At 37.9% G+C, this 23,996-nt stretch overlaps 1 non-coding gene and 1 pseudogene across 1 annotated transcript; both read right to left on the bottom strand.

Annotated features, from left to right (window-relative positions):
• Positions 1–421: 421 nt before the first annotated feature.
• TRNAI-GAU (transfer RNA isoleucine (anticodon GAU)) lies at positions 422–497 on the bottom strand. Its single transcript has one exon. It is a non-coding gene; the product is annotated as a tRNA-Ile (tRNA).
• Positions 498–19,400: 18,903 nt separating this feature from the next.
• LOC136377272 (mediator of RNA polymerase II transcription subunit 6 pseudogene) lies at positions 19,401–20,041 on the bottom strand (annotated as a pseudogene).
• Positions 20,042–23,996: the final 3,955 nt, after the last annotated feature.

The following is a 23,996-nucleotide window of genomic DNA, read 5'->3' as shown; positions in this document are numbered from 1 at the left end:
TACTGAACAATTTTCTGTTTGAAATTCAATAACTTTATTCTACTGTTTCTAAATGGATTTAACTTTTTGAGAACTAATAAATTTCTTCACTTTGTGAAAATTATCTCTTTCAATATTATCTTTCTCTTATGCTGTATTATTTCTTTTTTTTTCCCAAAGCTGGAAAAGGGGAGGCAGTCAGACAGACTCCCGCATGTGCCCCACCGGGATCCACCTGGCATGCCCACTGGGGGGCGATGCTCTGCCGCTCTCGGGCGTCACTCTGTTGCATCCAGAGCCATCCTAGCGCCTGAGGCAGAGGCCACAGAGCCATCCTCAACGCCTGGGCCATCTTTGCTCCAATGGAGCCTTGGCTGTGGGAGGGGAAGAGAGAGACAGAGAGGAAGGAGAGGGGGAGGGGTGGAGAAGCACTTCTCCTGTGTGCCCTGGCCGGGAATCGAACCCGGAACTCCTGCACATCAGGCCGACGCTCTACCACTGAGCCAACCGGCCAGGGCTGCTGTATTATTTCTTTTTGGAATGCCTATTTGATATATATTGGCCTTTCTATTTATCTATATCCATATCTATCCTCAATATACTTAGCTCTATTTTTACATTCACTAATTCTATCTTTAACTATATTTTTACTGTTTAAGTCCTTTATATTTTGTGCTTTTCACCAAAGAATATATATTTTGAATTTATAAAATTTATAAAATATTTTTCAGTTTAATGCTTTACCAGTAGAAATTCTTTTGATATTTCATATCCCAAAATGATAGAATATTGAATATAAGAAACATTTACATTTACCCTAAACTCAAATATAACACTTTAAATAAAATGATATGTTGAAAATTCTCAAGTTATATTAAAATACACTAAGAAAAATGCTGGAATCATATGTTCCTATTTTGGAAAATGTACCAAATGTTAACAGGAGTATCTGCAGTATGTTGTTGCACATGAAGCAACTGTTTATTAATAATTGTGTTAACGTTGTGGTTACTTAGAAGTGATGTTTTAATAACTACACCACTCTTAAAGGATGAGCACACAAAATCTCATTTGCAGCCACTCACCCTGGACTCCAGCAGAGAATAATCAACTCAGAGGATTGTATGGTTTCAGGGAGAAAACTACAGGGACAGTCACCACGTTTCCTGTGCTGAACCCCTTATCCACTCTGCTGACATCTTTCCAGAGTTGAGCACTCTCTTCCATATGACCCCAACCTAAGTGATCGCAATACCTTACTTATCTTCTCAACTTCTTGTGGCCCTGACCTGCCAAACTCACATCCTGTATAAGACTCCTATTGTATATTAGTTATAGTCTCAAAAATTTGTTATATTTTAACAAAAGTTAGAGATAGAAATATTTCACAGATACTAAAATGTACACAAAGATGTTAAAAATAGCTATTGAGATGTAGCCATAATAGTGATATAGAGAGTTCCCTTTCTTGTTTCCCAGATCAGTTATAATTTTTAAAATTACTTTTACTATGGTTTTAAGATATTTTGGCCAAAAAGAGAGAAAAATAAGAGAAAAGAGAGAGAGAGAAAGAAGGAAGAGAAGTTTGGTCAGTCTGCAACCTTATATCTGAGATAAGTAATATTATTTTAAAGAAGAAGCTTTAAAACTAAGTCTTAAAGATCTGAAATGATTTGTTCAAGGTCATATTGAAAAATTATAGTTATATAATATATTATATACAGAACATAACATAGTTTATAAATAACATATATTTATAATTATTGATTTCTTACCATATACTACCTTATCTATAATTTGTATGATGGGTGTATCACAATATCTACTGAGTTTGGTATTCTAAACAAGTAAACAAAATAATCAAAAATGAAGAAAAGAACTGACTTCCCCTGTGCAGGCAACATTAAATTTCTTCTTAAGTCTCGTTAACTAAAGATTCTTTTATGACTAATATGTAAAAAAACCAAAAACATAAAAACCCAGAAAGAACATAAAAAGAACATAAACCTTACATGTGCTATAATATTTTAAGTACAAAGTAGAAACTCATCTGAGTGCTCATTGGGATACAGCTATTTGTTTTGGGTTAGAATGTGAATTTAATATTACACTAAAGACCATAATCATTGTTTGTAGTGACAGCTTTTAGTAAAAGTCTTACTCCTTATATTATTTTCATGATTTTCTTTTGTCCCCCTCTCATTATTCTTGTGTCTGAAGAAAATTTTGACAGAAACACTTTACTTTGTATAAATAGATACCTCATTATTCCTTTTTACTAGTTCTGTTGCTATTGCTATGATTCTAACCATCAGAATTCTCAACAATTCTTTGCAATCTTGCCCAGTGCCTGCCTTCCATTTCTGCCCCTTCCCTGTCCTCTTGAGCCACACAGCATCACTCCAGAGATCATGTGGTAATGAGAAGATACAGCCAACCTCACCATATAGAGCACCAGAAGAGACCATCCATAGAAATTAGAGGCTTTTAGTATCCTTTTTCTGCAGTACCTTTTCTGATGCAAAGGGCTCTTCAAATCACCAAGGCCATCAGTAACACGATATTGCATTTTAAGTCACTTTTGCCAACAGAAATTAGTCTGGTCCTCCACAGTTTTTATATTTTCTGAAACCTCTCTCTACCTCATCTGTTGTTTTGCTCTGATGAACAGAGGTGTGGGGCAGAAGTGTTGCTTGGTTCATGCCACACCTGACCTGATGAAATGGGCCAAAAAAAAACCACTTCAAGGGAAATGCCCTCCTTTTTCTGGTCTTTTACTATGTGCCAGGCATGACACAAATGCTATTTTGGGGAACTAAGGTTGACTTAGACTAATGTTTACCCAGTGATCACAGCAGCAATTTGGACAGAAGGGGCTACTAGAGTGGCCATTGTTTGTATCCAATCTTGCAAGAGATCCAGAAGCACAAAGGAATAAGCTGATGAGAAGACCTTATAAGAAGAGATTCCTAATGGAGGAAGAAAGCTGAAAATATCACATCTAGAGAGCCATGGGCTGAGTCAGTCTGGGACTGGCTTCATCATCTAATGGAACTTTTACAGTACCTTTGTGAGTTAGGCATCATTAGCTTTATGATACATTTGGCAGATCTGTAGCCTCAGCATAGTCCAAAGTACGTCATGCGTTCTTTCATTAGGCCTACTTCACTCCTGGGCTTCAGGTTTGATATAGACACCTTCACTTGGAAATTCTGTGTAAAATGTAAATATACCACAATATGTAAAAACTGATTGTGTCATCTCCCTTAAGTTGGCTCCTTTTCTAATCATACTGAAATCTTTCCTCTTACTCCATGGCACATATAAAAATACATCAAGTTTTGTGACTTAATCCTTTAACATATTTTCAGAAGGTACAGTCTGGTCAAGTACTGTTTTCACTGACCTAGTTGAGAGCTTCATTTTTACTCTCTTATTTCAGCAGCTTCCTAATTAGTAGTGTTCCTAACTGAGCATTTCCTTTATATAACTGTCAGAGTTATTAATTTGAAACTCGTGAAAAAAAGTAAGACTTCTCTTTTTTCCTTTTAAAGAAATAGAATTATTTAATATTTAATAATTTGTTTATTAAAATTTTTTTTCAATTACACTATCTGTCTGCCCCTGGGCCACTCAAGCTCATTGTTTATAGCTCAACAGAAGGCCAGTTCTTTCAGAAGCATCTCTGACTCTCATGTTTGTTAGTTGTTACTTCTGTGTATTTTCATGTTGTTCAAGGCATAATGCTACTATAGCCAGAATGAGTCCTGATTAAAAATATTGAAGTAAAAGTCAAAGGAAAAATTATTCTGAGTATCCAGAGGAATGGGAGGTGTCTCAAAATTATTTAATCTAACAAACAGAAAAATAATTAAAAGAGAACAGGTTGAATTAGAAAGATAAAGGCTGAAATTTAATTTTAAAATGGAAAGGGCACTGTCTGAGAAGGGGAAGAGTTCATGGAGATTAAAAATGGTATAGGGTGAAAAGAAAGATTGAAATCAGTAGAGGAAAAACGAGACACTGCAAAAAAAAAAGAATTTTTTGAGGGTAAACTAGAGCTTCCTTGGGATATAAAAGAAAAGGGAGCAGATGATGGGTTTAGTTTTTCTGCTTGTTACACATAATATATGTTTAGTAGTAATTCCTTAAAAAACTAGAAAAATGTATTAATTTAACATATACATAACAAACAAACGTTTCTTGAGCTGAATAAAGAGCTACATATATAGATTTAAAATGCTTTACTTAGCCTGACCAGTTGATGGTGCAGTGGATAGAGGATCAGAGTAGGAAGTGGAGGACACAGGTTTGAAATCCCGAGGTTGTTGGCTTGAGTATGGGATCACAGACATGACCCCATGGTCGCTGGCTTGAGCCCAAAGGTTACTGGTTGAAGCCAAAGGTCTCTGGCTTGAGCAAGGGGTCACTCACTCTGCTATAGCCCCCCTGGTCAAGGCACATATCAGAAAGCAATCAATGAACAAGCAATCAACAAACAACTAAGATGCTTCAATGAAGAATTGATGCTTTTCATCTCTCTCCCTTCATATCTGTCTGTCCCTCTCCCTGACTCTCTCTGTCTCTGTCAAAAAAAAAAGATGCTTTACTTATATTTTAAGGCAAAGTTGATAAAAAGAAACTTATACCAGGATAAATTTTGGCAAAAATGCTTTAATTACAAAGAAGAAAAGTTTATTTTTAAATATATGAAAACAACAGTTAGGTTGGTCTTAAACTTATTTGCAACTCTCAATAACAGAACACAATCAAATAATGACTACACTGTGTTAGGGGAAAGGATGTGCTCTAAAATTATACGGTATGAATTCCAAGACTCTTTATGTTTGAAGTCAATAAGATAACACAAGATTAAAAAGTTCAGGGATTGTAAAATAAATATAAGACCCAAAAAATAAACAGTAACACTGCTAGTTAGGTGCAAATTTGATTAAGAAGAAAATTAATATTGAAAATTTGAAATATATGAGTGATATATAAATAATATAATAAAGAATGATCACTGAAATTTGATAAATATGTTGATAAGTGTAAAAAATTATTTTAAATAAACTTACAGATTAAATACCAATTAATTTTTCACAAGTGAACATCATGTGATAAAAACAATATTAGAAACGTTTGGCTATTATCAACAAGACAGGTAATAACTAGTGTTGGAAAGGCTGTGGAGAAAAAGGAACCCTCATTCATTGCTGGTGGGAATGTAAACTGGTACCACCATTATGGAAGAAAATATGCTGGTACCTCAAAAATTAAGAATAAAACTGTTATATGACCCATCAATCCTTCTACTGGGTATTTACCCCAAAACTCGAAAATACTGGTACATAAAGACATATGCACAACCATGATCATTGCAGCATTATTCACAGTGTTCAAGACATGGAAAAACCAAAGTGTACCTTGATAGAGGATCGGATAAAGAAGATGTGTTACATCTATACAATGGAATACTACTCAGCCATAAGAAATGATGACATAATGCCATTTACAACAAAATCGATGGACCTTGAGAACATTCTACTGAGTAAAATAAATAAATCAGAAAAACCTAAGAACTATATGATTTCACACATAGTTGGGATATAAAACTGAGACTCATGGACATAGATAAAAGTGAAGTGGTTACCAAGGAGAGGGGAACTCAGAGGGGGAACAGGGGAGGGGTGGGGGGAAGAATGTAAAGAGGGACAAATATATGGTGACGGAAAATGATTTGACTTTGGGTGATGGGTATACAACATAAGCAACAGTTCAAATGCTATAAAATGTGTGTTCTTATCAATCAGTGTCACCCTATTAAATTTAATTTTCTAAATAAAAATTAAAAAAATAGAAATAAAAAATGATAATACTTTTATTTTAAAACCTCAAATTATAGCCACATAAAGTATGTAAAAGAAATAGAAAAACACAATTAAATGAAAATATATTTTAAGTTTAAAGGTTGGAAGAATCAACATAGTTAAAATGGCCATATTACCTTAAGCAATATGCAAATTTAATGCAATTTTGATTAAAATCCCAATGCCATTTTTAAAGAATGAGAACAATAAACCACCAGGTTTGTATGAAAACCTGAATGGCCAAAGCAATATGGCGGAAAAGGAATGAAACTTGAGGTGTCACACTACTTGACTTTAAATACACTACAGAGCTGCGATAATCAAAATAGTGTGGTATTGAGACAAAAACAGACATACAGACAAACGGAATAGAATCGAGAGTTCAGAATAAAACCTCATCTATATGGACAAATAATCTTTGACAAAGGAGCCAAAAACACACAATGAAGAAAAAAAAGCCTCTTCGATAAATGCCGCTGGGAAAATTGGAAAGCCACATGCAAAAGAATGAAATTTGACTACAGTTTGTCCCCTTGCACAAAAAATAACGCAAAATGGATCAAAGACCTAAATATGAGATCTGAAACAATAAATCACATAGAAAAAAATAGGCAGTAAACTTATAAACCTTGGTCATAGACAACAATTTATGAATTTGACCCCAAAGGCAAGGTAAGTAAAGGCAAAACTAAGTTAATGGAACTATATCAAACTAAAAAGCTTCTGCACAGCAAAAGAAATGAAGAACAAAACAAAAAGGCAGTCAACAAAATGGGTGGTGATATTTGCAAACAACAGTTTTGATAAAGGATTAATATTCAAAATATATAAATTACTCACAGCTCAGCAACATACAGGCAAACAACCCAAATAAAAAATGGGGATGGAACCTAAACAGACATTTTTCTCAAGAAGACATACAAATGGCCAACAGATATATGAAAAGATACTCATTTTCACTAGCTATTTAATGCAAATCAAAACTACAATGAGATACCATCTCACACCTGTTAGATTAGCTATTATCAACAAGACAGGTAATAAGTGTTGGAGAGGCTATGGAGAAAAAGGAACCCCCATTCACTGTCACATAATTTGAACTACCAGTGGGAATGTAAACTGGTACAGCCATTATGGAAGAAAGTATAGTGGTTCCTCAAAATCTAAGAATAGAACTACCATATGACCCAGTAATACCAATACTGGGCATTGACCCAAAAAAGTTGAAAACGATGCTATGTAATGACACATGCACCCCCATGTTCATCTCAGCATTATTCATTTTTTTTTTTAATTTTTTTAGTTTTATTTTATCTATTCATTTTAGAGAGGAGAGAGAAAGGAAGAGAGAGAGAGACAGAGTGGGAGAGAGAGAAGGTGGGGAGGAGCTGGAAGCATCAACTCCCATATGTGCCTTGACCAGGCAAGCCCAGGGTTTCGAACCAGAGACCTCAGCATTTCCAGGTCAACGCTTTATCCACTGCACCACCACAGGTCAGGCTGCATTATTCATATTGACAAAGACATAGGAACAACCAAATATTTCTTTGATAGAGAACTGGATAAAAAAATGGTTTATATATACAATGGAATACTACTCAGCCATAAAAAATTATGACCTTTTGTCATTTACAACAACATGAATGGACCTTGTGCACATTATACTGAGTGAAATAAATAAATCAGAAAAAGCCAAGAACTACAGGATATTACACATAGGTGGGATATAAAGATGAGAGTCATGGACATAGATAAAAGTGAAGTGGTTACAGGAGGAAAGGGTTGTGGAGGAGTGGTAAAGGAGGGGAGTAAAGAAAAATATGCAGTGATGAAGAGTTATTTGACTTTGGGTGATGGGTCCACAACACAATTAACAGTTCAAATATTATAGGGAAACCTGTTACTGTTATTGATCAATGTAACTACATTAAATTTAATTTCTAAATTAAAAATTTTAATTTTTTATTGATTTTATTGAGAGAACTAGGGAGTGAGAGAGACATCAATTTGCTGTTCCACCTGTTTATGTATTTATTAGTTGATTTTTGTATATGCCCTGACTGAGGATTGAACCTGCACCTTGGCATATTGGAATGATGCTCTAACCAGTTGAGCTACTCTGGCCAGGGCCTGACTTATAATTATTTTTCTTTGTTGTGTCTTGATGTGTTTTTTTCTAATTGAATTCATTGGGTTAATATTAATTAATAAAATTATGTACATTTCAGGTGTACAATTCTGTACTACATCATCTGTATATTGTATTGTGTTCACTACTCTGAGTCAAGTCTCTTTCTGTCACCATTTATCCTCACTATACACTCTTCTACTTCCTCTCTTTTCTCTGATAATTACCAAACCTGGTAGTCTGGCATCATAAAATGAGTTTGAGATTCTTCCCTTAACATTTCTTAGACTAGTTTGAGAAGGATGGGTGTTAATAATTTTTTTAATGTTAGCTATAATTCACCTGTGAAGTCATCTGGTTCAGTATTTTTGTTTGTTGAAAGAATTTGATTACTGCTTTGATTTCATTCATTGTGACTGGTCTGTTAAATTTTTTTCTTTATTCTTGATTTAGGTTTGAAAGTTTGTATGTTTCTAAGAATTTATTTATTCATTTCTTATAGATTGTTCAATTTATTAATATATAGCTGTTTATAATATGTTCTTATAATCCTTTGTATTTTTGTGGTGTCAGTTGTTACTTCTCTTTCATGTCTGATTTTATTTGAATCCTCTGTCTTTTTTTTTTAGTGAGTCTGGTTAAAGGTTTATCAATCTTATTTATCTTTTCAAAGAGCCAGATTTTAGTTTTATTGACATATGTATTATTTTTTAAACTATATTTTTAAAATTTTGTTCTGTTTATTTTTTCCTACTTTGTGTTGACTTTGGTTTTGTTGGTTGTTTTATTTATTTTTTCTAGTTTCTTGAGGTTAAATTAGATTACTTGGGATTTTTCTTGTTTCTTGAAGTAGGCATCTGATACTATGAACTCCCATCTTATGACAGCTTTTGCTGTGTATCCCATAGATTTTGTGTTGTATTTCCATTTTCATTTGCATCAAGGTATCTTTTGATTTTTAAAATCTATTGTTAACCCATTCATTGTTTAGTGACATGTTATTTAACTTCCATGTGTTTGTGTGTTTTTCAGGTTTATTTCTTGTAGTTAATTTGTAGTTTCATATCATTGTGGTGGGAGAAAGTGCTTGATGGAGTTTTAATCTTCTTAAATTCATTTAAACTGGTGTGTCTTAACATGTAGTCTATCCTAGAAAATGTTCCATGTGCACTTTAAAAAAATGTACAATATGCTGCTTTGAGATGAAATATTCTGAAAATATCAATTAAATCCATCTGGTATAGTGTGTCATTTAGGGCCATTGTTTCCTTGTTGATTTTCTGTCTGGAAGATCTATCCATTGATATCAAGGAGGTGCTAAAAAACCCTTCTATAGGTATACTACTGTTGATCTCTTCTTTTATGTTCCTCAAGGTTTCTTTAGATGTTGTTATGTTGGGTACATAAATGGTGACAAGGGTTATAACCTCTTTTTAATATGATCCCTGTATCATTATGTAACATTCCTTTTTTGTTTTTATTTTAAATTGTGTTTTGAATTCTATATTTTCTGGTATAATTATTGTTATCCCCACTTTTTTTCATTTCCATTTGCATGAATTATCTTTTTCTGTATCTATACTTTCAGTCTGTGTGTATCTTTTGTTCTGAAGTGGGTATCTTGTATAAAGAATATATATGGGTCTTCTTTTCTAGCCATTCCACTGCCAATCCACTACCTATGTCTTTTGAAGGGAGCATTTAATTCATTTACATTTAGAGTGATAACTTGTTGCCATTTTATTTTTTGTAAGTGTGTTCCTCCTTTTTTTTCCTTAAAGAAATCCCTTTAACATTTTGTAATAATGATTTGGTAGTAATAAAAAATTTTAACTTTTTGATGTCTGAGAAACTTTTTATTTTTCCTTCAATTTTAAATCATAGCCTAAATGGATAGAGTAGTCTTGGTTTTAGGTCCTTGTTTTTCATCACTTTGAATATGTTGTCTCAATTCCTTCTGAACTGAAATGTTTCTGTTGAAAAATCAGCTGAAAGTCTTATTGGAGCTCCTGTGTAGGTAACCAACTATCTTTCTCTTTCTGCTTTAAATATTCTCTTCTTGTCTTTAACCTTTTTCACTTTATTAATGGTGTATCTTGCTGTGGGCCTTTTGGGGTTAATCTTGTTTGGAACTCTCTGTGCTTCCTGGACTTGTGTGTCTTTTTCCTTCACCAGGTTAAAAAATGTTTAGTCACTTTTCCCCATCAAATAGGTTCTCATTCTCTTTCTCTCTATATTCTACTTTGGTGCCCTTGTGATGAGGATGTTATTATTTTTCATGTTTACCTTAATCTTTTTCAAAATCATTTTTCTTTTTGTTGCTCTGATTAGGTGTTTTCTGCTAGCTTGTCTTCCAATTCACTGATTTAGTCATCTGCTTTATATATTGATTCCTTATAGTATATTCTTAATTTGAGGTATTTTATTTGTCATTTGTGGCTATTTTAAAATGGTTTCTATGTAATTATTTATGCCTATTATCTCTTTTTTGATGTTCTCACTCAGTTTATTCATTCTTCCCCTAATTTCTTTGAGCATCATTATAATTATTGTTTTGAACTCTGTATCTAGTAGGTGGCTTGCATGCATTTCATTTAGTTCTTTTATTGGAGATATCTTCTGTTCTTCATTTGGAGCATGTTTCTTTATCTTTCCATTTTGTCAGCCTCTCTATATTTGTTTCTGTGTTTTACATAGATCTGCTATGTTTCTCAATCTTGGCACATTGACCTTATGTTGTACATGTCCTATAAGTTCAATAGTGCAGTTTCCCTGATCACTCAAGCAAGATGCTACAGGAATGTTCTTTGTATTGGTTATGTAAGTCTTACTGTTGTAGTTTAGTCATAATTGCGGTTGGCTTATCCATTTGTGGGTTCAAGCGTCAGGCATGTTGGCTCTTAAAATAGACCTCAGCTACAGCATACAAACTGCTATGCTTGTGCTGACCCCATAAATGGAATTTGCTTTAGCAAGGTCTAGTCCTGCTGAGGTCTCCATTTGGATATGTTACCTGTGGAGCTAATTGGTTCATGCTAGAATGTGGTCTAAAATTCACCACTGGTTGTATTGGTTCTAAAACCTCTTGGAAGGAATTCTGGTGTAGGCCAATGTCAGATGCTGTCTGTAACCAGCCCTGGTTTTCTTGTTTAGAGCTATAAGCGATTCACAGTTTGTGCTGCCTCTGCTGTGCCTGGTTGTGTGTGTGAGGGGCCAAGCTGTGCACCAAGCCTTGTTTCCTTCAACTCCAAGCTCAATGACAGGTCAGTAAAAATTCTGTGGCACTTCAAGATATACATTTGCCTTCTGTTAGCCTGTTTTGCTCAGTCACTAAAAGAGCCTTTGGTGGTACCTGAGTTGGGTGAGGTAGGTTTTCAGTATGTTAGCAGGCAGGGGCAAGTGGTGTTCACCAGATTGATACTAAATTAAACTTAGCACCAGTGTTGGGTTTGAGGCCATTGAACAAAACTCCCAGAATATACCAAAACTTTCTGTTACCTGCAGGGTGCTTCCATACCAGTGGTGGGGTGGGGTCTCAGGGAATCATCAGGGTGAGGTGAGCAGGCACAAGCAGACCAATATTTTTTCATGTTAAGAGAGGATTCTGCACAAGAATTGTGGCCCCATTCAGGCATGCCAGGGAATAGTGGCCCCTCTTCTAGAGCTTCACAACTCAGTATTTTTGGAATTCTGCCCAGACCTTCCTTAGAGCCTTCCTAGAAAATTTGCACTATGTTCAGGCTGGCCATAGCCAACTGATAGTTCTATAGGACATAAACCCAGAAGGGTGGGGCCGTCAGGAATTGGTATGGTAAGGCTATTGGATCTTTTGTGGGGGAGTAGTGTCAGTCAGGCATGAGAGGAGAGAAGTAGCTCCATCAGAGCCACAAAATTCCTTCTTTGATACCTCCTATGTCCCCTCAGACCTCTACATTATGGGCCCTAGCAGCTAACTTCTCTGCAGAGTATTAGCTCCACAGGGTGGGTGACAAAGTGTCAAGAGAGTGGGGCTTTTGCAGTCCCCGAGGCTGATTCAGTATGGAGGGTAGTGCCTCACTTAGGAAAGACTGCATCTGTTGGCAGAATGAGAGAAGGACTCAGCACAGGACTTAGCTGGCTGTTCCTTTGGTTTTCTCCCTGAAGCCACACAACCCTTTTTCTCCTGGCATGACTTAAGACCACTCTGAGTTGCTCTCTCTCTCTCTCTGCTGGAGCTGAGAGTGAGTGGCTGTACATGAGGTTTTGTGTGCTTGCCCTTTAAGAGGGTGCCTGGGTGTGTAGCAGACTCTAGCTTTTCCCTTGCAGACAAAATCCTCATTGGTTTTCACAGCCAGACATTACGTGGGCTCCTCTTCCCAGCACTGATGCTCAAGCTGGGGAGCTTGACAGAAGGTTCAGACCCCATGCTTCTAAGGGGGAACCTTGCAGATGAGATATTCTGGATTCTTAGCCACTGCATGTAGTTGCATGGTCAGCAGTTTTTGCCTCTCTGCTCTTCCTAATAATCAATGGGGCTTCTTCTATCAGTTCTTGGTTATAAGAATTTTGTTTGGCCCTGGCCAGTAGCTCAGTGGATAGAATGTTGGTCACGCATATGTATGTCCAGGGTTCAATTCCCGGTCAGAGTATGCAGGAGAATCCACCATCTGCTTCTGACCCCCTCTCTCTCTTTTCCCTCTACTCCCACTGCTGGCCCCAGATGGGGCTGCTGGGTGGATCCCAGTCAAGAAGCATTTGGGAGTCTGCCTATCTCCCTTCCTCTCACCTAAAAAAAAAAAAAGACTTCTGCTCAGTTAGTCTTTATTGGTTATTCTAGTTGGTTGTTTATTTTAGTTGCAATTCCAATTTGATCTTGGGTGGAGGTGATTTAATTTCCACATACTCAGCCTTTATCTTGGATCCAGAACTAACTTTTATAACTTCCTTTAGATGTAGAGTTGAAAGCCTAAAATAAGTGTTTAATAATTCTTCATAAATTTTTTTTTTGTATTTTTCTGAAGCTGGAAATGGGGATAGACAGTCAGACAGACTCTCGTATGCGCCCGACCGGGATCCACCCGGCACGCCCACCAGGGGCGACGCTCTGCCCACCAGGGGGTGATGCTCTGGCCCTCCGGGGGGACGCTCTGCCGCGACCAGAGCCACTCTAGCACCTGGAGCAGAGGCCAAGGAGCCATCTCCAGCGCCCGGGCCATCTTTGCTCCAATGGAGCCTCGGCTGCGGGAGGGGAAGAGAGACAGAGAGGAAGGAGGGGGGGTGGAGAAGCAAATGGGCGCTTCTCCTATGTGCCCTGGCTGGGTATCGAACCCAAATACAACAATCTAGAAGAAATGGATAAATTCCTAGAACAATACAACCTTCCTAGACTGAGTCATGAAGAAGCAGAAAGCCTAAACAGACCAATCAGCAGGGAGGAAATAGAAAAAACTATTAAAAACCTCCCCAAAAATAAAAGCCCAGGCCCAGATGGTTATACTAGTGAATTCTATCAAACATTCAAAGAAGACTTGGTTCCTATTCTACTCAAAGTCTTCCAAAAAATTGAAGAAGAAGCAATACTTCCAAACACATTTTATGAGGCCAACATAACCCTCATACCAAAACCTGGCAAGGATGGCACAAAGAAAGAAAACTACAGACCAATATCTCTAATGAATACAGATGCTAAAATTCTAAACAAAATACTGGCAAACCGAATACAACAACATATTAAAAAAATAATACATCATGATCAAGTGGGATTCATCCCAGAATCTCAAGGATGGTTCAACATACGCAAAACGGTTAACGTAATACACCATATCAACAAAACAAAGAACAAAAACCACATGATCTTATCAATAGATGCAGAAAAGGCTTTTGATAAAATACAACACAATTTTATGTTTAAGACTCTCAACAAAATGGGTATATGAGGAAAATATCTCAACATGATAAAGGCCATATATGATAAACCATCAGCCAACATCATTTTAAACGGCATAAAACTGAGGACTTTCTACCTTAAATCAGGAACAAGACAGGGTTGTCCACTCTCTCCACTCTTATTTAACGTGGTGCTAGAAGTTCTGGCCAGAGCAATCAGACAAGACAAAGAAATAAAAGGCATCCATATCGGAAAAGAAGAAGTAAAGGTATCACTTTTTGCTGATGATATGATCCTATACATCGAAAACCCGAAGGACTCCACAAAAAGATTATTAGAAACAATAAACCAATACAGTAAGATCGCAGGATACAAAATTAACATACAGAAGTCCATAGCCTTTCTCTATGCCAACAATGAAATATTAGAAAACGAACTCAAAAAAATAATCCCCTTCACGATTGCAACAAAAAAAATAAAATACCTAGGAATAAACATAACAAAGAATGTAAAGGACCTATATAATGAAAATTACAAAGCATTGTTAAGGGAAATCGAAAAAGATACAATGAGATGGAAAAATATTCCTTGTTCTTGGATAGGAAGAATAAATATAATCAAAATGGCCATATTACCCAAAGCAATATACAAATTTAATACAATTCCCATCAAAATCCCTATGAGATTTTTTAAAGAAATGGAACAAAAAATCATCAGATTTATATGGAACTATAAAAAACCCCGAATAGCCAAAACAATCCTAAGGAAAAAGAATGAAGCTGGGGGCATTACAATACCTGACTTTAAACTATATTATAGGGCCACGATAATCAAAACAGCATGGTATTGGCAGAAAAATAGACACTCAGACCAATGGAACAGAATAGAAAGCCCAGAAATAAAACCACATATATATGGTCAAATAATCTTTGATAAAGGGGCCAACAACACACAATGGAGAAAAGAAAGCCTCTTCAACAAATGGTGTTGGGAAAACTGGAAAGCCACATGCAAAAGAATGAAACTCGACTACAGCCTGTCCCCGTGTACTAAAATTAATTCAAAATGGATCAAAGACCTAAATATAAGACCTGAAACAATAAAGTACATAGAAGAAGACATAGGTACTAAACTCATGGACCTGGGTTTTAAAGAACATTTTATGAACTTGACTCCAATGGCAAGAGAAGTGAAGGCAAAGATAAATGAATAGGACTACATCAGAATAAAGAGTTTTTGCTCAGCAAGAGAAACTGATATAAAAATAAACAGACAGCCAACTAAATGGGAAATGATATTTTCAAACAACAGCTCAGATAAGGGCCTAATATCCAAAATTTACAAAGAACTCATAAAACTCAACAACAAACAAACAAACAATCCAATAAAAAAATGGGAAGAGGACATGAATAGACACTTCTCCCAGGAAGAAATACAAATGGCCAACAGATATATGAAAAGATGCTCAGCTTCATTAGTTATTAGGGAAATGCAAATCAAAACTACAATGAGATACCACCTCACCCCTGTTAGATTAGCTATTATCAACAAGATGGGTAATAGCAAATGTTGGAGAGGCTGTGGAGAAAAAGGAACCCTCATTCACTGTTGGTGGGACTGTAAAGTAGTACAACCATTATGGAGGAAAGTATGGTGGTTCCTCAAAAAACTGAAAATAGAACTACCTTATGACCCAGCAATTCCTCTACTGGGTATATACCCCAAAACCTCAGAAACATTGATACGTGAAGACACATGTAGCCCCATGTTCATTGCAGCATTGTTTACAGTGGCCAAGACATGGAAACAACCAAAAAGCCCTTCAATAGAAGACTGGATAAAGAAGATGTGGCACATATACACTATGGAATACTACTCAGCCATAAGAAATGATGACATCAGATCATTTACAGCAAAATGGTGGGATCTTGATAACATTATATGGAGTGAAATAAGTAAATCAGAAAAAAACAAGAACTACTTGATTCCATACATTGGTGGAACATAAAAACGAGACTAAGAGACATGGACAAGAGAGTGGTGGTTACCAGAGGTGGGGGGAGGGAGGATGCAGGAGGGAGGGAGGGAGAGAGTTAGGGGGAGGGGGAGGGGCACAGAGAACTAGATAGATGATGGCGAAGGACAAGCTGACTTTGGGTGAGGGGTATGCAACATAATCTAATGACAAAATAACCTAGACATGTTTTCTTTGAATATATGTACCCTGATTTATTAATGTCATCCCATTACCATTAATAAAAATTCATTTAAAAAAAATAATTCTTCATAAATTTTTTTTTTTTTGTATTTTTCTGAAGCTGGAAATGGGGATAGACAGTCAGACAGACTCTCGCATGCGCCCGACCGGGATCCACCCGGCACGCCCACCAGGGGCGACGCTCTGCCCACCAGGGGGTGATGCTCTGCCCCTCCGGGGGGACGCTCTGCCGCGACCAGAGCCACTCTAGCACCTGGAGCAGAGGCCAAGGAGCCATCCCCAGCGCCCGGGCCATCTTTGCTCCAATGGAGCCTCGGCTGCGGGAGGGGAAGAGAGAGACAGAGAGGAAGGAGGGGGGGTGGAGAAGCAAATGGGCGCTTCTCCTATGTGCCCTGGCCGGTATCGAACCCGGGTCCCCCGCACGCCAGGCCGACGCTCTACCGCTGAGCCAACCGGCCAGGGCAATTCTTCATAAATTTTAACCCATAACAATATATTAAAAGCACTCATTGGCACATACACTTACACTCTCAAAGCAGGGAAATCATGGTCGTGGAATAGGTAAGAGATTTTCCATAGGTTTCATGTGTAGATTGCGCAGAAACAGGACTGGTGGCATTTTATGGCCCAATCCAAATCTGGCGTTGTGAAATTCCCACCTTTGTTTATAGATTTAAGTTTACTCCACTTAAGATAAGCATCTGAAAAGAATGGAGACACTTGACCTGGCCTGAAGCTTACATTCTCATTCACTGTAACTCTAACCCTGGTCACAAACTTTGAAAAGTGTGTCTCTCCACTGACAGATGTGCCTGTTTGAAGGGAGAGAGAGAACGGGAGGGATAAGAGAGGGGCATAAAAAGAAATAAATATAGAGTGATGGAGGATGATTTGACTTTGGGTGATGGGTATATGCATAATTGACTGTCCAAATGATGTGGAGATGTTTTCTCTAAATCTGTGTACTCTGATTGACCAATGTAATCCTGTTAAATTTGATTGTCTAAATAAAAAAAAAAGTGTATAGGGCATAATGTTTTCACTTAGTAATTTCTTTTTTGTTAAAAAAATTCCTGTTTTGCAATTTTGAACTTGCAAAAATCATACTAGTGGAAGACATTAAAGAAAACTCCAATTAATGAATCTATTATTAAGAAGAAAGGAGCAAATTACCTATTCCAAGCTCAAGGCAACAGCCATCACCATATTTCCCACACTATGCAAGAACCGGTATTTAGATTGATAAAAGGAAGCAAATAAAGAACCAATCTTTTGTGAGTATTAAATGTCAACCCTTGGTATGCTGTAGTTACTAATATGGACTAATGCTTTTTAGAGGGATTCTTCACAATCCTTCTTTTTAAAATTCCTTTAAAATAAAGGAATTTGCCATAGAAGCCTGAATTTATCAGTAAACTCAACAGAAAAGAACATCCTATTCCCAAGCATTTTGATTAATTGATGATCTACTGTACAGTCATTAGATTCTATTGTGCAAACATTAAGTATGAAAATTGTAATTATGTAGCATTTATTGAATCTCCTGGAATCAGTAAATGATTACTTGGAGACAAGCAAAAGAAGACTACACAGTTAGAAAAAACAGCCTTTTCAAAATTTGCAGGCACACTAAAGTTTTGTTGCCACAACTTTGCTAATTTATTTTTAACCAAATCTTTGAATATGCATGAGTGTTTCCCACTTTTTAACTTAAATCATGGCATTAACAGAATTATTTGTAAGTGATCTGTGATCTCTACAATTCATTGCAACATGATTTGTTTTTGGAGAAAAATTATTTTATTTATATACTTTGACTTTAAGTTTTATTTATTCATTTTAAATTTTATTTAGAAAATTAAATTTAACAGAAAAACATGATTGATAATAGATCTATATGAATACAAAAGAAAAAAATAACCTTGGAATATATTTTGTAAATGAGTCAGACATAAAACAATTTATTTGTGGTTCTATTGTAGATATCAAAAGGTTAGCTACACACATTATACCATACACATTTTTGCAAAACTTCAACTTTCACAAAAATATATTTCAGGCAATTTTTTAAAGATCAGAAACTTGGGAAATATTTGGGGAAAACATCCTAACAAGTAGAAGAAGTACACCAGAAGAAATATACCTTTGTCTGATTGTTAACAAAGTTAGAAATATTGTGCCGTGTTCACAGTAGGTATGAGGAACAAGAAAAAGCTAATGCACCCACCTATGCCCATTGGCATATAAGGTGTTGAGGACGGGGCTGGCTACGTGACTCTGATTGTGTGGTGGAAGGTCTTTGGACCTTTCATTAGGGAGTTGATTCATAATTGGGATGCTTCAATAAGTTAAATAGGTGGCCTTAAAAGTTGTTATCAAACATATTTTCCCTGAAGCTCTGCTGAAACTTTAAGTGCTCCACACAGAAAAATCACTCTTTCTCTGCTGTTCCTGTCCATTGAAGCAGAGGAAGAAAGAGGGGTGCACTACTTCAGCCTCAGTCTCAAAATGATTATACATACATGGCCTAATTGCTAAAGACTTAAATTAAAGTCAGATATTTCACTTTATTTCTGTTGTTAAAAGACACATTTCTTGGGCCAAAGAAAAGACGACTCTTTACCTGTCTTTGTGAACTTTGCCTACACTGAATTACTAAAATCAGAATGTAGCGTAGTCCCGTGATGGCAACTCCACACCATCTACCTGACCCTCCCACCCAGGGTTATCATGCTAAATAGCCAAGCCCTGTGAAAACTTTTGAAACCTCAACAGAGCACCCAAGACACCCATTGATCCATGGGAACTGCCACAAACTGACCATTCATTTTATCATTATTTGCATATACAATAAAGTCTTTTTTTTATTTAGACAAATAACTTTATTTTGTTTTAAGCATCTATAGCAATACACATGTGTGTAAGGAGGCTGCTTCTATCAGTAAGACAAAGGTTATAAAAGATACATACAGCCTGACCTGTGGTGGCGCAGTGGATAAAGCGTTGACCTGGAAATGCTGAGGTCGCCGGTTCGAAACCCTGGGCTTGCCTGGTCAAGGCACATATGGGAGTTGATGCTTCCAGCTCCTCCCCCTTCTCTCTCTCTGTTTCTCTCTCTCCCTCTCTCTCTCCTCTCTAAAAAAAATGAATAAATAAAAGATACATACAAATATAGGTATTAAAAGCATGAGGGGTCTTATATCCTTTCTTGAAGAACAAGCACATTCTATATATATGAGTAGGTTGTAACAAAGAATTTTAAAGTTCAAGAGCTTGTCACAATAATGAGGTATAATAATGGACAAGAAAAGTCATACAAGCTTCTCTCTTGTCCAATACTCAGTGAAGTCTCATTCACTTCTCATAGAGGCCTTTAGTGTTCACTGTCTATTGGATGTTCTTTGAGGTCTCCTTCTCCTCAGGTTTCAGTTTCTGCTGCCGGTTCTGCCTCTTCGTTTGTCTAATCCACTGGGCCAGGCTTTTCCTCAGACTTATGCTGCACAAATTTGGGTGGAAATTGGTGTCTGTGGCCTAGGAGTAAAGTATCCACACATTACCTCTGGAAAATAGAACTTGGTTTTAGGTTTGACTGTATCTTGCTCTTCATGATCTTTGAAGTGCCACCAGTATCTTTTTGAAGGATGATATTGATAGTCTGACATAGCTTCATCAAAAGCAATGATATAGTAATCAGCCAGTAGGATAACTTGGGTAGGGGTCTGCTGCTGTTGCTTCCAAATGGTAAAAAGAATGGGTGCTTGAGCATGTAAAAAGATGTATTCCACTCCAGCCATCTGATTTAAGTATTCTAATGTTAGTCTCTGCACTTTGACCACTTCGTTATTACATGTTCTGTTGTAAAAAGAGTTACTTCATTCTGAAAAGTAATCTAGGATTCTTCCACTATTCAAAATGGGGATCTGTGAACTGTCAACCCAAGAGATTCCCAGCAGATTACCTCAGATATCCACTTCCGCCATAATTCTAAAAGTGTTTACAGGTTGTCCTTCCCACCAAGAGAAAACGTAACAGCAATGACAACAGAGCAGCAGGTTTCAGAACCTAGGGACTGTGAGGAGAACCTCAAGAAGGGGAGGATACTCAAAGCCAGGAGGAAGGCAGGGAGGGGGAGCTGGAAGGACAGGGACCCCACTGGCAGGTGGAGGTGGTAAAGAGTAGAGGGGTACCACTGGAAAGTGGGAGCAGGGTCGGTAGGAGAGGGACCAATATAGTCTTGATTACTATAAATAAGTTAGCTTTTTATCTTTAAAAAAAATTATTTAGAAAATTAACTTTAACAGAGTGACATTGATCAGTATGAGTACATAGGTTTCAGGTAAATATCTCTGTAGCATATGAACTGTTGATTGTGTTGTGTGCCCATCACCCAGAGTCAAATCACTCATCATCACAGCATACCTGTCTCTCTTTACTCCCTTTCCCCACTCTTTCTCTACAACCCCTACCCTTGGTAACCACTTCATTTTTTATCTATGTCCATGAGTCTTAATTTTATATTCCACCCATGAGTGAAATCATACAGTTCTTAGCTTTTTCTGATTTACTTATTTCACTCAATATAATATTATCAAGGTCCATCCATGTTGTTGTAAATGGCACAATGTCATCATTTCTTATGGCTGAATAGTATTCCATTGTATATATGTACCACATCTTCTTTATCCAATCCTTTACCGAGGGACACTTTGGTGGTTCCCATGTCTTGGGCCACCGTGAATAATGTTGCAATGAACATGGGGCTGCATGTGTCCTCACGTACCAATATTTTTGAGTTTTGGGGGTAGAAAATAAGTTAGCTTTTAGACCTACCTGTTTTAAACTTAGTGCAAGTTAATGACTTCAGTACTGCTCAGCCTTTACTCTTGATTCTTAGTCTTCTGTCTCCTTTCTCTTCTGGATGATCTCTGAGGGCTGTCTGGGTGCTGGGGAGTGGGCTGGCTGTGATGGTGTGGTGGGAGATTTTTGGAGGCAACCTCCATTAGTTGTCCAATATTCTCTGTATCTGGGTGGCCCCTTCCCTAGTATTACCCAAGGCTGTAATCTGACTGATGAACTTTGGTTTGTTGTTTCACACACTGATGCTCTGTGGGGGGGGGGGGTCACCATTCATCTCCCACTGGCTAACATGGTCTCTCTACTTCTGGTGGCTGTGGAACACCATGCCTTTGTCACAGCCCTCCATCCAGGCAGACACTCAGCAGTCCACCACGGTGTGGTCCCACGCTCGCCCACTACAGGCTATGGGAAGCATAAAGGTGCCCAGTCGAACTCTACTTTCCCCTGCTGTTCTGCTTTCTTATCCGGGCTCGAATGCGCTATGTTGGAACTGAGCTCTGAGCACTGACCTTTAAAAATCATAAAATGGGGAGTTTGAGGACATAACTCCTTCCTATGCCTTCTGAATTACCCTAATTTTTAAAATTCATTTAGTTTTCTTGCTTGAATCTGAGAATGAGGAATATTGAGACACATGTCCCTGCCCTCCCAAATTTCTACCTCTCTTCCTCTTGGTTCCTAAATACTCCAGGGCAGGGGAGGGGGAGAAGTGCAGGCTTTTATCTCCTGAGCCAGAATATCTCAGGTAGGACCTACAGGGGTCTGTAGCTCTCCCGGTGATTCTGATACAGTTAATATCAGACTTTGACTGGTTCTTCCTTCTTCCTAGGCTTTACTGAAAAATAGGTAATTCTTTCATGCCATAGAGAGAAATTTATGACCAGTGTCCTCCATGGTTGACCCTGATGTATGAAAAAATGAGAAAGAACCTTAAGTAATCTCTATATTTTAAAGAAAAGAGCTCAAAATTTGAATTCATTCTGTAACAAAGCCTAATCTCTCTTTTTCCTCTACTCTTCCCTCATCCCCCCAACCAAAAAGCTAACTTGGGCCAATGAATAAGGAAATAATATCTTAGAAAGGAAAAAAGAGTGCATTTATTATTTTCCTGGCTATTTAGCACTCGTGGTATGTAACAAATTGTATGTGGCATGCAATGTGACCAATGTGCTTCAAATCACATTATAAGAATGTATTTGGTAACAACATGGCCAGATATTGTTGAAGTGATCGTTTCTATCCAATTCAGTATTGTAGTGCTGGTGGCTGAGGTCAAGCAGGTGCACATTGGATCTGCAAAGCCAGAAAGCATTGGACCATTCCCGTTTATTGGATTCTCGCAATGGCAGATGAGCAAACAGGCAGGGGAAAACTCGTGGCGGCAGGTGAGCAATCAGGTAACTGGGCCCTCGAAGTGGTGGGCAAGTGATCCACCCTGAGGGAAAGCCCCTGTAGCCTTACATAGGCTACACACATGTGGCTCTGCCATGTGCTCATGCACTAATCATGCCAAGTGCAAGCGAACAAACCTAACACAGCTGTTTTCCCAACACTCTACCCCTTTAGGGTTGCTCACCTTGCAATCTATGTGACAGGTATCTTCCGCAATGGTCCCCGAGTGAGTAGTGAGTTAAATTACATAAACAAAGACTAAGTAATAGCACAATCTATACTGAAAATGACAATAATTACAAAGTTGCTTTTCACAATGACATCTCGAGCACACAAGGGATAACATCCTTCCATCTCAGGCAACCAGGTGCCAGTTGCCCAGGGAGTTAACTGGAGGACAATCTCTAGTGCCCTATGCCATGGTGCCAACAAGACTACTTATTGTAGGTGGGGGATCTGTACAGTCCGGGGCCATGTTCACTGAAGGAACTGTCCTTGATGTATCTCTGCAACTGGATGGAAGCAGCTTCCTGATGCAGGAGGGCTTCCCAGGTTCTTGCCTTACTGTCCAAAAGCAGCAGTGTTTCCATCCAGCAAAGGAGCCGGTGCCCCCCTCTTGTCACAGTCCCTGCTTCAAGAGTCCATTATACCACTCAATGATCAGTCTGTGCAACTCGCCCAAGGTGTAGGTCCATTACAGGCAACTAGTAATATAACTCTTTGATAATGGACCTCAGTGTCTTTCCATAAGTGCTCTGTTCATTGCCAGAAGCCCCATCTAAAATCCTCGGCAAGCTCACAGGGCCTGGCGGGGTCAAACACATTTAAGACCTTGACAGTTCTCTTGGCTGCTGCACATTAGAAGAGAACCAGTGGGTTGCCAATTTCACATGGCAACCTCACAGTGGCAAGCAAGCAATCCATGCCAAGGGCAAGCACCTGTAGCCTTACATAGGCTGTACACATGTGGCTTTGCCATGTGCTCATGCACTAATCATGCAAAGTGCAAGCAAGCAAGCCTACCATAGCTCTTTTCCCAACAAGGGCCACACATTATCTTCACCTCCTTTGTGCTCTTAAATAATCCCCTATCATTGACTATGGGTAGAACCTATATCTTGATTTTAAGCAAAAGAATATGACATAATGAGGGGCTATCACTTATGCAATTTTGTATAAGACTCTGTATTGCTAATAGACTCATTCTTTTTCTCTGTTCATGTCTCTAAAGAATCAAGTTGCTATGCTGTGACAAGGCCTATGGAGAGGGCCACATGGCAAGGAGCTGAGGGTGGCTTCTAGCAGCTGAAGGTGCTTTCTAATTGCTGACATGCAGTAAGAAATCAGAGCCTTCAGTCTTACAGCTGCAAGCAATTGACACCTGCCAATACCTGGGTGAGCTTGGCAGTGTCTTAGTTCCCAAATGAGCTTTCAGATGACAACAGAGCCTGGCCAACTCCTTGATTTCAGAAGTCTAAACAGAAGATCCAATTATTCTGTGCCCAAAGCTCTGATCATTATAAACTGTGAGAGAATAAATACATGTTGTTTTAAGTTACTCTTTAGTCATTAGTTACACAGCATAAAAAACTAATATAATAATAGAGCCCAGAGACTGGGATAGATAGAGGTAACCTCTGGTAAGAGAAGAGTCAGTGGATCCCAAAGTAGGGAACATGTCTATTG

The sequence above is a fragment of the Saccopteryx leptura genome, chromosome 6, assembly GCF_036850995.1.
Source record: "Saccopteryx leptura isolate mSacLep1 chromosome 6, mSacLep1_pri_phased_curated, whole genome shotgun sequence".
Taxonomy (NCBI): Eukaryota; Metazoa; Chordata; class Mammalia; order Chiroptera; family Emballonuridae; genus Saccopteryx; species Saccopteryx leptura.
Note: the sequence above shows the minus strand (reverse complement) of the source record. Positions and strands in the feature narration are given on the sequence as shown.